Genomic DNA, 16484 nt, shown 5'->3' with positions numbered 1-16484 from the left:
TACAGTTAGCAATTGAATTGGTGATCAATTGTAGCATCTCAGAGATGAAGGATTGTCAAAGCGGGGTCCTCCATTGTTCTATTATCGGAACGCTCAGATGAGCTCCTGAATCCCATTAATAAAGCGCCAGTGCAGCAGCTGTGCATCACGCACCAGCCAACACCGAGGCTGAACCGGTGTGTGTTATTTCCACTGCTGGAGAAAGGAAAACTACTTTTAGTAGATGAAATATTGCATATTACAGTGCTGCCTACAGTATGTAGTCACCAACGGAGGAGGACTACACTACAGGCATTAATTGATTATGTGGGCAATAAGTTATATAAAAGATGAACTCTCATGATGTGGGAGTGAAGAAGGGATACGATTTATGTTTATTGTGGTGATGAGTTATTATCAGTGTAAGAAGGTAACATGACGCAAAGCAGAATGTGTAATTCCATTACTTCTCTTGAGTGGAATAATGAGAGGCATTACTGTTACAAGTTCGGTTTCACATTACAGTTACACACCAACTAACATAACATCAAGGCCCCATTACTTGTTCTATAGATTCAAATTTGCAACATTTCTCACGTTATTATTCTGCTTTCCTTTCACCTTATTCCTGTTTACACATGCACATATGACAGAGAGAGTACAGCGGATGCATACAAGACATGAGAGACAATGAGAAGAAAAGGACAAGAAATGGCAGCGACAGGAGGGATAACGATTGAAGGGTGCAGGTATGTGACATTATTTTGAATTTGCTGCGAGCAGGAAAAGCAGCGGCATATTAGGAGTTCTAAGGTGTAGCGCAAAGTAAAGAAACAAGCACTTTTCCCAAGGAGAAATTGTTAATGTGATTCAATTTATTACGGTTAAAGAGCAGTAATACATTATACATGTGATGTTTTACTTTAATGACCTTGGCAGTGTTGTTCATCATGAAATTATACAAAAGTATGAAAAAGTACCGCATTTAAAAAAATGCGATGCTCTGAGTTGTGAGTCTGACAACATCCTGTAAGTGGGTCTGGTCTTGTGAGCAGAGGGAATAGAATAGATGTTTTGTGTTAGGGGAGCACCAACCCTTTTCTCAATGCTGCATAAGCTACACTGTCTGACTGCAGTGGGGTCTATTGAGACAAAGTGCCTGCCAGAGGAGCATAAGACTAATAGCATGCTGCCATTTCTGCTTATATTGTTACACTTGCCCCAAAGGATAGCTGTACTGCTATGAAATTACACCACAAGATGTGCTGTTGCAACATTTTGGCACAGCGTGCAGCACAAACTGACTTCAGCAACAAGTAGTGCACCCGCGTGATGCACCGTGTGCTTGAAGGTTTTTCAAATTCCTCGATGCATCACTGGGATTGTTTCATTTTTCCATTAACAAAAACCTGCCATGAGAATAATTCACACTCACATTGTGAGTGTTGTCACCCTCACAAGGAAACAACACATTTGCACATGAAGATATTAATTCCCTGTGTTTTGAAAAATGACAATTAACACTGAATATGTAAGACAGATAAACAAGATTTCACGGACAACTTGATTTCATCGTGACAGAGCAAAGAGAGGACGTGAACGCAGAGCCATGAAATCCAACAACACAATGTTCCTAACACTGGATCCCCTATACTACCCAGTGACCCCCCACACCCTCAGCCCTGCTTTCCATTCAGCCCTTCAACTGTCCCACAGAGGAGGGGGAGGGTAGATATGAAAGCACTTATTTGTTGGCCTTTGTGAAGCGAACTGCTCTGTCTGTGCGCGTGCTGGAGTTGCTCACCAGCTCACCCGCATACTTGCGGTTGTTAGCACCCGTATCTTAGTAACAACACAAGGCGAGCAACATTTGCGGAGGGTCTTACTGTAGATATAATCGAGGGCGACAGATTCAAAGAACAGAGCCCGCTGCCTATCTCAGAGAAAAACAAAACTGTTCACAAAATGTAACAGAGAGGCGATGAAAATGTGAGATTTTGCCAAGTTTCTGCGTAAGGTTCAGGTTAGAACAAAAAACAATGGTGCTATACAAAAAGGTTTACTTTCCTGCTTTATTTCTAGACGTGTGTGCTACATGAAGGGAGAATGGTTGCACCACCTGGGTATCCGTTTGCGTCAGAGTTCCCTTTATTGTACGCGCTCGGTGACTGTCTCGTTCAGTTCCACCCATTTCCCGGGCTTTTGTTTGGGTAGAGTTTGTTACAGAAGATATAAAAAGGTATGGATAAATATGAAAAGCAGATGTGGCTGCCAACAAAGTGGCATCCTTTACTCCTGCGACTTCTTTTGTTTTTTTAAAAAGGTCCAAGCAACTATACGTACAACACAGAAAAATAACACATGTAATTACAATCTCAGGCGAGGACAGGATGTCCAGCTCTGAACTTCAAAAACTCCTTTGTCCTCAATACACGACATGGATTTTAGAGCTGTAACGATTAAACGATTAGTTGTCAACTATTAAATTAATTGCCAACTATTTTGATAATTGATTAATCAGTTAGAATAACTTTAAAAAAGTAAAAACTATCTGATTCCAGCTTCTTAAATGTGAATATTTTCTGGTTTCTTTACTCCTCTATGACGGTAAACTGAATATCTTTGAGTTGTGGACAGAACAAGACATTTGAGGACGTCATCTTGGGCTTTGGGAAACACTGATCGACATTTTTCACCGTTGTCTAACATTTTATAGACCAAACAACTAATTGATTAATTGAGAAAACAATTGACAGATTAATCAACAATGAAAATATTTGAAAGTTGCAGCCCTAATAGATTTCACATAATTTTTTCTAAATAAAAAGGGAATCAAATCCTCTAGTTATTTAAGAAATAAATATGAATATATAAAAAAATATATATATTTTCACTAGAAGACAGGACTAATATTAACTATGAGGCCAAACCAGATTTGATTTCATGCAGAACCTGAATAGGTGTCATAGTTGAGGAGTTGGACACAGTGAAGAAGAGAGGAGGGAAGCAGATGTCATTAAGGTACGAGGGGGATGTGGGCAGAGCCAGCGACTACACAGGACAGTGGCGTCCCTTCTCCTACTCTGTTGGACATAGACTAAGACCCCCTTCGAGGACACTGTGAACTGATCCTGATTATCCCAGTGGGCCTAATCCTCAGAGGCCGGCACTGCCCGGCCGTTTCCCCCCCAAAAAAGACTCACTTCAGTGGACAGAGAATCCCAGACACTGTGCCCCTAAACTGTGAAAACTCTCCTCACAATGGGGACTGAGGAGAGAAAGAGACCCCAAATCCACCCGCTTCCCTACTTCCCCCCTACACTCCCCATCGTCACACTTGGGAAAGCAAAGGAGCGCAGCCTCATCCTAGGAATCCTGCTCAATATCCTGGGATTAGCTGCGGCCCCTCTCAGCGCCCCTTCTCTCCCTCCTGCTAAGGCTAATTCAGACTCAACTCGTCTGGCCGGACCCATTGTAAAAGCCCCAGCACACAAGAGAAACAATCAAATATACTAAACTTTAATCTCTTATGAGCTCATATCTCGGTCTCCCCTGCCTGCACTCAAATCCCATTGAGGGACAGAGCCTGGGAGTTTGTTAAACACAACGGGCCACATCCAGGTAGACACCCGCAGTCAGATATCAGGAAGCACACAGAGCCTGATGCAGCATAATTATTCAGGGGAATCAATGAGTCCAAGCTCAAATGTGTCCTTCCAAGTTGCATTGCCAAGCAATTTGAAATGTAACTGAATAAAATATCCTATAGCCAGTTGCTATGTCAATATAGCATTTGTTTCACATATAAGACTCATGCACACTTCAATAGGCAGGATTTTTTTGTATGTTCACAATCCATATTTAGCAATTAACAGTGAAAATAATACACATTCAGCTGTAGCAGTATGCGTGTTTGTCGGGTGGCTTGGGCAGAAAAAATGTCCCTTTAGTGAAACATGCAATTGCATCCTTAATGGATGCTTTGAGGAGTGCTTTGAAGCATCTGTGGAAGCCGTGGGATGTGGGTCCAGCTGTAAAAATACGAGTGCGCCTGCCTGGGACTGCCACCCATGCAGCGAGCATTGTGTGTTTGTGTGTCTGTGAGTTAGTCAAAGACTGATCCCGTTGCTACCATCTCCATATCCTGTCACTACCCCCCTTTTCTCTGCTGCTGCTGCATACAGATATGCATTCACTCTGTGAGGTCCAACACCAAGGGCCGCAAACATTACTCGTGTGCTCATCTGGATACTCGGGCAGCGCTTCCCACGGACGCTCTGCTCCATAACAAATACAATGTATGCACGTTTATTTGGAGATCTCATCTTCGCTCATTGAAAGGGAGCTCAGCGCTGACGGAAATCCAAAGAGATGAAAAATTGATAGCTCCTTAGTGGAAATCACATTACCCTTTATGCTCTATCAAATTTTATTTTGCCTCAAAGGATGCCTCTTCGCCTCTTGGAAAGGCTTCCTTTTGAAATTATATTAGACACATGCGGCCGAGGTGAGAGGATCAAAACAACAACCAAGTGCAAGGCTGACAGAAAAGCTGTCAGTTTGATGATGGTCATCCCCTGCCCATTAAAATCACATCAAAACAGTCTTTACTGTAATGATCCATCGAGATTAAATTGAGTTGTTGGTTCAGCTGTCAGATCAGCTTCGCTTAGTTAAGGGAATCAGTGTATGAGGTAGCTTTTGGTAGTGACCTGGTCTTCTTTTGTTCCATAAAGGTCTGCTGACTTTTAGCCACTGCGAGGCATACACAAAGCAGCCAAACTGGTGCTTTCCCAGGCAAGTGGCCAGCAGACATTCTCAGTCTAATGCGACACCTGCGAAAACTGTTTACTCATATTGGCTTACATCCTGTTTTGCTGTTTTGCTTTTCCAGTCTCCTTCCTGTTATGGTGAGCATTGCAACGTAGTCATGGATTGACTTCAGATACAAAAATAAAACGTATAAATGCAAGTTCACGCACAATCTGCTACCCCATAATATAAATCTGTAGAGGTGGGAAATTAAGGAGGAAAGGAAAAAGACAGCTTAGTGGAATGAGAGAAGCGAAGGTCTCTGGAACTCAGAGAGAGTGGATTTTTGTACAGTGGCACGTATGCAAATCTGGCCATTGGGAATACGCTCTGGCTCTCCTGCGCCCTATTCTGATGATGCAGTTCGAGGCAGTGGAGGAGGAAATTGAGTTTAGTCAGATAGAGAAGCTGAGTTAACATGTGGCCTGAAGGAAAAGAGGAAGGAGTCACCTGGGTCCCGTGGGTAGAGAAGCAAAGTCCTCAAGAACCCCGGCTAAGACATATGGCCCCTAGGAGACCAGGGGTGTGGAGCTCAGTGGATTGGACCATAATGACATTCAAACCTATAGTCCACTGGGTTGGAGGTGGTAGGAGAAATGTGCGATTTAAAGCATGACGTATTGAAACTCTGGGGGTCAAACCATTTAAAATGAACGATTCTATTTTTCCTGATCGCCAACACCACCTTTCTAATGACGACCCAAACCGGACTTTTCCCACTTTTACCCTCCCTGATGGATGGCTATCCTTGAAGGCATTTATCTGCTGAACCTTACTTTAATAGCTGCTAAAGGCTGACTCTGACCTGAATCTGTGGACTTTGTGAGAGCAAGCAACCAGAGAAGAAGAGCGGGTGAAAATGCAGAAGACAGAGAGCCAGGGAGGGTGAGGGAGGGAGGGAGGGAGGGAGGTTGAGAACTTCACTTCCCTGTCTGAGATCTCCCCTTGGGCATGGAGTTTTAACTGAGGATCGGCACATAGTAATGTGCAGCATTCAGCTCTACACTCTATTCATTTCCTCTGCTTGATTCATTACTACGTCACCTTGACATACAGAGTAGGTAAGAGCTGCTCTGCCACTGAAACGTCTCCAAGATTTGAAAACAAGGCCTGAGAATTTGAGAGAAAGGGCAGGCTCAGTAATGATGAGCGGGATACGACAGGTCTATGGGACAGGTACAGAAAAAAATCTGACAGCTTTTCCTCCTCTAAATAAGTTAATAAGTTGTCATGGGCAATAACTGCCAGAGTAAAGCCTTCATTTAACTCACTTCTTTTTTCATTTCAGCAACTGTAACTGAATTAAATGAGGCTGTTTGAATAACAGTCCCACTTTGCACTAAATAATCAATTAAATATTATGACATTTCAATTAAGGGTTAAGAAATTAAACTGTCACTAGATTAATAGCAAATATATTAGTCTGACCCTGACTAAACATTACCCCTCTAAAAAAAACAACATGTAGCTGACAGCTTGTGGAACTGATCAGTAATGAGGAGGCTGTGTCTTTGTTCGGATTGGAGTGCGCCCCTTCTGAGCTGAGTAATCCTGCTTCGGTTATTATCATTCACTAGTGTCTACTTCTTCTGATGAATGAGTGGACACTAACTGTCACTGTCTGAGGGCGCTTTCACAAGCCATAGTCCGTTTGGCTAGTCGGAATCTGATACTTTTGGTTTGTTTTCTATTTAGTCTGGTTCGGTTTCAGAGTGCACAAATTAAAAAAATTATTTGCTGAGGGACGTGTACGAAGGAGAAAATTTAACATTTTCATCTCAAGAGCTGCCATTTCTATGCAGGGAATCGAAGACTTTGAAATATGGCTGTCAAAGTTATTTCACTTTGACTTGGCACTGATCGACTGTGCACACGAATCACTTCTCCTCAAGTTTATCTCGAATGACTTTAAAAACGTCACTATTTTTGTGGACTTTATTTAACATATTCTGTAGGTTTCTCTTCGGCCCAGACGTCAAGCAAACATCGGACTTCTGCGGAAGTCCAAGTCAGTCCTTTCCCACTAATGTTAACCTGTCGTTTACCTGTGTCCATCTCAACAAATGCCCGCACAGTCAGTCCATAATCCCCTTGCGCTTTGGTTTGCTTGGAAACGGTCCGAGACCACCTCTCACAAGCGGCCTCAGACTCGTTGTTTTGGTCCACACCACAGTACGACTACTGCGTTCACAACTGCCCAAACGAACCGCAACACAGTTCGGTTAAACCAGACTAAATGTTGGCTTGTGAAAGGGCCCTGAATGTAAATTATTTGCCCATCAATTAACCCTTCCCTAAGCCCCACCAACTTGTTGTTAGCCGCTGCTACTGCATCAAGCTGTCTGAGCTAGCATGAAGCCCACACTGGTCACTCGCACTCCCTGAAGAAATATTATGTAATTTTTGGAAAAACAAAAAAGCGATTTCAGAGAGAAGCAGACAGAGGGGTCTACAATATGCATTTGAAGGATATACCAGAAAGTCAAACAGGTATGAAATGAGAAACATAAGAGAGTCAACTGCTTCACATGAATAACACATTGTTCAGAATAATGATAACAAATATAAGATGGAGAAAACTACTAAAGCCTCTGAACACCCACACAGGTGTTTTCAGTTATTCTGGCTGATTAGACCTCTGCTCAGATTGAAGGTGGGCCGGAGCTTTGATGGGAATTTATGAGGTCACAAATCTTCATCTACCAATAAGAATGATTAAGGTGTAGCCTAATTTGTCCCGCCTTAGCAGGTGCAACAAAGCTAACAGGAGACTCAGGAAGATGTCGATGAATTACAGTCTATACACGCCCACACAGTCCTGACCAGAGGTCTAATCAGCCAGAGGAACTGAAAACACCTGTGTGGGTGTTCAGAGCCCTTTCCCTGAGTCCATCAAAGGTTGTTTGACTTTCTCTGTCAAGAGGTACAAAATGGGATATTAGATTTACATAATAACATGATATTAGAAGCACCTTATATTTAGTGTAGGAGTAGGGAACTCTTTAACCGTGTACATCAAATACTGAGAGACCAAATAGGAGGTGAGACATCAGCAACAAATTGACCAATTTGTATTTGGCATCCAATACTGTATACATGGTAGATAAAGGAGGGTCTTAACATGATCTTTACATGATCTTCAACGTCCTATCTGAAAATAAGTAAATGGTCTATACATAAAGAGCATACACAAGAGCATATACATAGAGCTGCAACGATTAGTCGACAATTAGTCAATAATCAACAACTATTTTGATAATCGATTAATCATTAAAGTAATTTTTCATGCGAAAATGTGTTGTGTTTTCAGCCTCTCAGATATGGAGAACACCTGCTTTAAATCATATTAAAGTGAACATCTTTAGGTTTTGGACTGAGAGAACAAGACATTTAAAGACATACCCTTGGACTCTGGAAAACTGTGATGGACATTTTTCACTTTTTTCAATAATGAAAAGAATCGTTAGTTGCAGCCCAACATAAATACACAACTTTTCTCTAGTTACGGTGTCAAGGACATATCGGTGGTGCCTTTTGTAAAATGTTTTCTATTGCGCTTCCTTTTTGTGTCTCCCACAAACTCTGAAGAGGTGTATTTCCTGCAGAGAGAGGAATGCACATCCAAAACTGTTGTGGCAGTAGGAAGGTTTGGACGGAGGATGAATTATGAGCACTAAACGCAGCTGGAAGGTGGAGGGAGAGCAAACAACCCTGCTTGCACAGATCTTAGGACAGTTTGGTTAAGAGTAGTAGAGGCAATGAAACATGTTTAATTGCTTACATTAGGGTACCTTTGTGTGTTAGTCTCTTACTTATCGCTCGACTAAAGGCTGTAGATAGACATGATGGAGAAAACTGAAGCTATGACCTCTTGGTTATCAAACATTTCTGTGTAAATCAACACTTCTCTAATGGCCAAGCCACACCACAACGGAACAAACTACTGTCCTATTTTCCAGTGTCAGCGTATCAGAAACAGGATTCAAAACCCTCGTCACATCCTATCATAGATTTACTTGTCAAGTGATACATGTCTTGTTGGTCTTGTAGTTGTCACAATGTACAAGAAGAAACTGAGGTAGAAAAAGACCCAAACCTCTACAACCCACCCTCAAAGCATTATGAAGATAACATAGGGCTTTGTCTTGAATGACTTTATAAAAGTCACTATTTTGGTGGACTTTATTTATCATATTCTGTATGTTCTCTTCAGCCCAAACATAGGACTTCTGCAGAAGACCAGGTCAGTCGTCTCCCACTCATGTTAACCTGTCGTCCATCTCAACAAATGCCCACACAGGCAGCCTGCATTTTGGTTCGCTTGGAAACAAGACTGCTTGTGAGAGGTAGTCTCAGACCAGTTGTTTTGGTCCGCACCAGAGTACGATTACTGCATTCATAACCGTCCAAATAAACCGCACCATAGTTTGATTAATACGGACTAAAGGTTGGCTTGTGAAAGCGCCCATAGATAATGTCAACAAAGAAATTACCTGATGAGTTATAAGGCGAGGAATCATAACTAAAATACAAAGTTACTTTACGCTTATAGCATATGTTTAATAGAAGTGCAGCACTATGGTTGTTTTATGTACTATGGCGCCAACTGATGCCCCGCTGCACTACATAGTGTTTCAGCTTTGGCGTTAAATTCAAAGGTAGAAGTGCCTGAGTAAAGAGGCTGAGAAACATGGATGTTTTTTTTCAAGAGCCTATCAGAAGGTTTTCTGATTATGATATGGTGGTTGATGTCTTCCAACACCACAGCCTCCCCTGCCACAAAGATTAAGAGAGGATCTGCTAGTCTTTCATCATGTTACTTAATGTCATTGGCGCTGGCTGCCTGCCTCGGGTCGACCCAGACACTCACACCCAGATTGTGGGTTCCACTTTACGGTTTGTGTGAGAGCAGAGAACCAACTGTGCCCGTTCTTGCAATGAAAAAAGGCCAGCAAACATGAAAAGCAAAAAAGATCTCCTTGCTGGAAAGCGTGTGATTTATTCATGGCCTTTAGATTCACCCTTTCAGATGCTGGATCATGTGAAGCAGAGCATTAACATCACATGTGCAGGTGCTTTTATGGGCCCTCATCCATTACTCCTGATTTACATTCCTCGGCTAACGCAGCGCTGTAACCAGAGCTGTGCAGATGCCTCTTCACAAGCAGCCAATAACATGTGTGGGTAGGGGTTAATCAGCATACAGCAGACAAGAAGACCTTCATGTTTGTGCCTGGTCATTTACCGCCGGCGTCAAACTTCTCTACACGCTTGTCCTGAATGTGAGAAAATCCTTTTATAATACAACATAAGTAATTTTGCAGTTGGGCACCAAAATGGATAAAGTGGAACCATAACAACTAAATAAAATATGATTAAAGGAGAAAAAAGAATTCATATTTTAGCACCCAGTCTGTGCCGAGTTCTTACACGTCTGCACTTCCCTGAATTTCTACTGCATGGGTAAGCTGATATTTCAAGCTTGCATGAGGTCCATTTATGCATGTTTACTTATAAGAAACAACACTGGGGAGTGGGTGTTTTTGTGAGCAGAGTGTGGGTGGGGAAGCATCAAAAAGGCCAAATGAAGCACTTCCAGTACCACTGAGAGATTAGATGGCAGACTCTAGCTTCAAGATATCACTATTGATTTCCCTTTCTTTCTCCCATTTCTCACTCGGTGGAAAAATAACTTCATTACTGTTCTAACTGACTCATCGCCGCACAGAGAGGAAGAAGCCATATATTCCGAAGACAACCCATCTGAGAAATGCATTTTCGCATGACATACAGCACGCTGTCTGGCTAATAACGCAACGCAGCTATTTGTTTCATGGCCGACTGGGCCTATGCATGTGTACACACAGTTTATTAACAATATGCTTAAACAGAGATGTAATATTATTCAGCTGTATAACATGTATAAGTTCATTACATTACTATTATTATCACTTTTGGATTTATTTAATAGGAGAGAAAAAAGCCCTTTCACACTATTCATACTATTCAAATCCGCCTTTGGCTTTGGGAAGAAATTTATTTTTACTCCATTCATTCTTCATGCTAACCTTGGACTAAAACTTCTTATCAGGCCAAGTCAAATTTAATTAGAGCTCACCCTTTCAAACCTGAAATTCATGGCTGATTACTTGGCCTCCCCCTTGGTCCATTTGTCTTGAACCATCTTGGACGTCTCTGCCTAGTAAGCAGCAGATAACAAAAGGAGAGGGCCCAGGGAGAGCCGGGTAGTTCTGCTCCAACACTCACAACTACATTCAGATTTAATATTTCATAGAAGGGAGTTCATGATTAATGGAGGGATTTGGAAGAGTCATGAGGAGGGACATTTAAATTGTTCTCTATCCCACAGCAGAGTCACCTACTCAGACGAGCCTCTTCCATCCCTCTATTATATAAGCTTTACATAACGTGAGCCAAAGAGTGTTTTGAGATTTTTTTTTTTTTTTTTTCTTGAGTATTCTGACAAATCAAATGTGGCAGCTCGGGGAGAAAATGAGGAAAAACTGTCATCTAACTCACAGTTGTGCAGTCCTGCAACCGAGGAACTTTTCTAACTTTCCTATCCAACAAATCATAAGTAGACAAAGAGACATAGACTTTTAAAATAGGATCATCAATCAATAGTGTTATATAATTACAAACAGAAAAAAAGAATAATATTTAAGAGCAAAAAACAAATCTGTTTGTTTATGCACTGTATGTGGCAATGTATCCATCGATCTTTATTATTATTATTAATAACGTTTTTATATTAAGCCATACCAAGCAACTTCATAGCTTGGCTGCTCCAAATTCCAATGAGAAAAAGTTTGAAAGACTGAAGCTGCGTCCGACATTTCATACTAACATGTTATTTAGTACGCTAAAACAGTATGTGAAATTTTTTGTAGTATGTCCAAAACCTTAGTTTGAAACCAATAGTACGCAAATTGCATACTATTTTCGTTGAAATATTACAGTATGCAAAACTGGACACTATGGCGACATAAATATCCCACAATGCAATGCGGTAGTGATGACAACGTTCACAACAGATGTTGACGGAGGGCTCTGTAATGTCAAAAACGCTTCAATTTAACTGTAAATATAAGATTTCACTTTGCTAGGCTTAATAAATACAGTATAATAAATTAATTCAGACTTGGATTCTCACAAACTTTCGGTCACGAGGTTGGCTCAGGTTACCATGGTTACACATCTCCAACCGTCAAGGAGGCTCTCAGGAAGTGACGACGTAAATTACTGCTCTGTACGTCAGAAAAGATACATACTACGGTTTATTCACACAAAAGTATGTTGAACAATAGTACACATATTTGGTATGTAGAGCATAGTATGTGATTTCGGAAATAAGATATCGAGAAATCAAGTATACTTTAAGTTATCTGTCACCTGCGTTATTTAATTTAAGCTGGCAGATATGTTTTACACACCTTATTTCCATTTGTATATACAATTGGTTTGGTTTGTGCCATTATTAATGCACACACTTGGAAAATAAGAGCGATTAAATCAAAGTTGTAGGTAAGGGAAAGATTACTTGAGTTTAGCAGGTGGCCAATATGCACAAAAAGAAACTAATGATGCCAGATGGTGTAAAACCTCTAGCTACGGGTTTTGTAGGTTGCATTTTAACAGCAGGGTATTCTTATTCCTCGGCACAGCATATCAGCCCTTTCAGACAAAAGAGCAGTAGAATGAGGGGGAGTATGTGGTAGTGCTCTACCTGCTGATTGAAGCTGATGTTAGCATGGAGTCAGGTAATAGGATCAGACTGCCCGGGCGTCAGAGAGTGCCTGAAATTTTCCTCCAGGGATTGTCAACAAAAGGCCTCCTACAATTACGGTGCAGAGAGGCAGTAGAGACAAGACACATTTCTGTCTCATTAACACCTGCCGTCTCTTGCATTTATTACCAAATGTGCCTTAAAACACTGTCTCCTGTCGTACCAGTTCTTTCAGAGAAAAACTCCATGACTGCAGTCTCCAATCTTTTCATACTGTGCTGAAGGCTGTAACTGATAAGAGTAGAGCTGCAACGATTAATCGAGTAATCAGTTGTCAACTACTAAATTAATTAATTTTGATAATCGATTAATTGGTTTGAGTAATTGTTAAGAAAAAAAAAAGTAACAATTCTCTGATTCCAGCTTCTTAAATGTGAATATTTCCTGGTTTCTTTACTCCTCTATGACAGTAAACTGAATATCTATGAGTTGTGGACAAAACAAGACATTTGAGGACGTCATCTTGGGCTTCGGGAAACACTGATCAACATTTTTCACCATTTTGACATTTTATAGACCAAATCGATCAATCGAGGAAATAATCGACAGATTAATCGATATTGAAAATAATCGTTAGTTGCAGCCCTAGATGACAGTGCAAGTGCTTCTGTAACTCATGTAAAAGAGTACTTTCAGATCTATAATAATGAGCTTATTCACTTTATAGATCTCTTTGAATTGTCTTTGTCATTGATACATGCAGCATGATACAACACATTTAAAGCAAAGTTGTGACTGCACAGGTCATTTAAGAATTTTATATTATTCTGGTGCTTGAGACACTTTAATTTTTAGTTAAATTTCAGTTTAATTATGAGTTTAAACAATGCGCATAATCCACAACACAAGTTTAAAATGACAAACCCACGGATTGGTCTGGCACTAGGTTAATAAGGGCACTGTGTAAAGCGTGAAATGCTGCAGCCTGATGTAAATATTCAGAGATCAAGCCATATCACAAGGAAATCCTGAAAAAATTACCACAAATATATACAGTATAGGTACTGTATTTCAGCTTGTTTCTCTTTATATATCAGAAACCTTTCATTTCAATTAAAGCAAATTAGTTTTTTTTTAATGAGAGTCACAGGACTGCCTCATATTACAAGACTTTCCCTTGTCTGCAGTTTATGCTATTCGACTGTAGTTGCTTCACTGTTAAAATATCCCACGTTACTGTCAGTCTTGGAGTGATGCACTAGACGGTAAAAGTAATGTCAGAAATAAATCGAATTGAAATCACACATATCAACCTTACTAGCACTACAGAAGACATTATTGAACTGTGCATTTGGTTGTAATCCCCCCTCCGCCTCCGCTCTATTTGGCAGTCTCTCACACGCAGACCTGCACTCTGCAGGCACTCCACTGTTATCCTCTCTCACATCTGTGGCGTTTCTATACCATACTTTCATCTTTGGCATCTCCTTGAACTGAAGAAACACTCTACTGCTCTGCAAAGGAACATATTTTCAGTTTTAAAATGTTGAATCGAGCAGTGATGCCAGAAATTTGTTCCATTTTAGAAGCAACACATTTGGAGAGTAAATACACGTATTGCATTCATCTTATCCAGGGCTCAAGGCTTGTCCGCTTGCCCGGGGTAAGTAAAATGCCACATCGAGCTAGTAAATCTAACAACTCACTTGTACGATTGAGCAAGTGGTAAAAAAGAGTTAAACACTTTGTTTTTTCCGGAGCGAGTAGCTAAGGAGTGAGCCATCTCGCTTCCTTCTCAATAAATAAACATGAAGATCAAATATGACAATTAACTTCAGTCTTTTGTTGAAATATAAAACAACTTGTATAGGGGCAAGTAAAAATTGACTTTGGGCAAGTAGATTTCTGACCCACTTGCCCGACCGGGCGAATGGAAAAAAACATTTATGTTGAACCCTTCTGATCATTTTAAATTAACCACTAAAAACTAGAAATGATGCAAACAAAATATCAAATGGAATAATGGAATAAAATAAAATTCAGTGTTGACGTGCCAGATTTGTTGTAAACATGATCAAGTACTCTTGCCTCGCGGTTATATTCCTTTGAATGAAGTAATTTTAAAAGGGAATCAAATGTCAACACAAATCACAACAACAGCACATGTGTGGTGTTGCCCAAGGTTGTTGGCTTTCCACTGTGTAATTTAAAACAAGATGAACAGACACACATGGCCAGTAACAAAATAGATGGATAGTGAATTAGTTTGCTCACTATTTTGGCCACAGTCCTTTTTGGGCACTGAACTCAGCTGGCCCCAGACAGTACTGCTGTCCTCTGTGTGACGCACCGACTCCTCAGCGAGCCAATTTGACAGTGGAATCATTTGAAAAACAGCATGTGAGTGCCGGTTGCTTGGGACGCCCGAGATGCCTTTAACTAAATCATGCTGTAATGCATCACATCATATTTCATCACATCTCTCTGAGCAATAGCTGAATTGAAACTTATTGAGTCCTTACAAGTTTGCCTTCCAAGGTATCCATTAGAGAATACGAGCTGAGACACAAACTGACTCAATCTAATAATGTGTAATGTACAGCAGAATTTATGTGGTCAAAAGACCAACAAAAAGTGTTTCCTGTGCTGCGACAATATATTAATACTTGTAGACTGGCATTAGAGCATATTCAGTCTGAGGTCATCAGCAGATTTACAGGTTCTGTCAACACTTGGCTATTGAATTAACCCGTGGTTCAATAAAGCAATGTTATTTCCCCTCAAATAGTTATTACGAGAATGTCTCTCAAATAGAGATAGAGTCCCAGCTATTATAAAAGACCTTTTAGTAAGCTGGAAGGTTTGTAATGAAAACCTTGTGGAGCTGCATCAGTCAGGCAGGTCAATAAGGCCTGTCTCGAGCCATTACCCAATAAGAGTAAGATGTGTCAGGGTTCAATGTGGCCAACTCAGACTTATCCTTTGTCCCCTGGCCAGAGGGAGACGACATGGACATTAAATCCAGTACGAAAACCAACCTAAGAGCAGCTCATATAAAGCAATTTTAGTTTCAATTTTATTTCACAATAAAAGCTGAATTAATGTTCTATTTTATCTGATGAACGAACTTAGCAAAGGGCAGAAGGTCAATTTAAGGATGCCGCGCACATGAATGTTTCTGAGGCATTAACACTACGACTGTGGACATAAAAATGCTGCACCTCTGACACGATACTGCAGGAAGTACTTTGTCATGTGAAACCGATTTCCCCCTTTGCATTCAATTATTTTCATGCCAGGATTACATTTCGCTATGAAACTCAGTCACACTTTTGAGCACCACTGTAACAGTTTCTCATCATTAGAGTATTTTCTGAAAAGAATATTTCTCTGATTTTCAATCGTATGTGTATTAGTAGTGGGGGTGGCATGTCCAAAATGTCCTCAATACTTGTGAATGTTCTTTCCAGGTGTAGCAACATATTGTCTTCTACCATCCAATTACATATTCCGACATCAAACTCTAACAAATATTTCCAATCTAACAATTCATTTTATAGTGTCCTGCTGATGCCAGGAGAAAGGAAATTGAATTATTCTTCTAATACAACAACAAAACAGTTACTGAGTAAGTGTTCCTGTAACCTGACAGTGTGTTCATACTGTACAAACGTAGCGAGCACAGCTTCCACTGCCAGTAACCAGAGCCAAATGGGGATGTTTACAATTTTACACTATCTGCCCTCAGCCCCTAAAGTAATATAAATTATTCTGTGTATTGTAACAGTATAAGTCCCTTTGGATCGGCACAAAATAAGAAGAAATGTTCCTTCAACTCAAATCGAGTCACAACATTTACATATTTACATGTCTAGACCAAAAAGCAAGAGACAGAATTCAGAATTATCGGTGCACGTAAATATAGCTATTAAATTAATGATTAAAA

General features: G+C 40.5%; 1 protein-coding gene across 2 annotated transcripts in view; it reads right to left on the bottom strand.

Moving 5' to 3' along the window:
* macrod2 (mono-ADP ribosylhydrolase 2) overlaps positions 1 to 16484 on the bottom strand; it is a 454175-nt gene that overhangs the window by 394209 nt on the left and 43482 nt on the right. The window lies entirely within an intron of this gene.

Source organism: Sebastes umbrosus, chromosome 10, assembly GCF_015220745.1.
Source record: "Sebastes umbrosus isolate fSebUmb1 chromosome 10, fSebUmb1.pri, whole genome shotgun sequence".
Classification (NCBI taxonomy): domain Eukaryota; kingdom Metazoa; phylum Chordata; class Actinopteri; order Perciformes; family Sebastidae; genus Sebastes; species Sebastes umbrosus.
The sequence above is the reverse complement of the archived record's forward strand: the minus strand, read 5'-3'. Positions and strand labels throughout refer to the sequence as shown.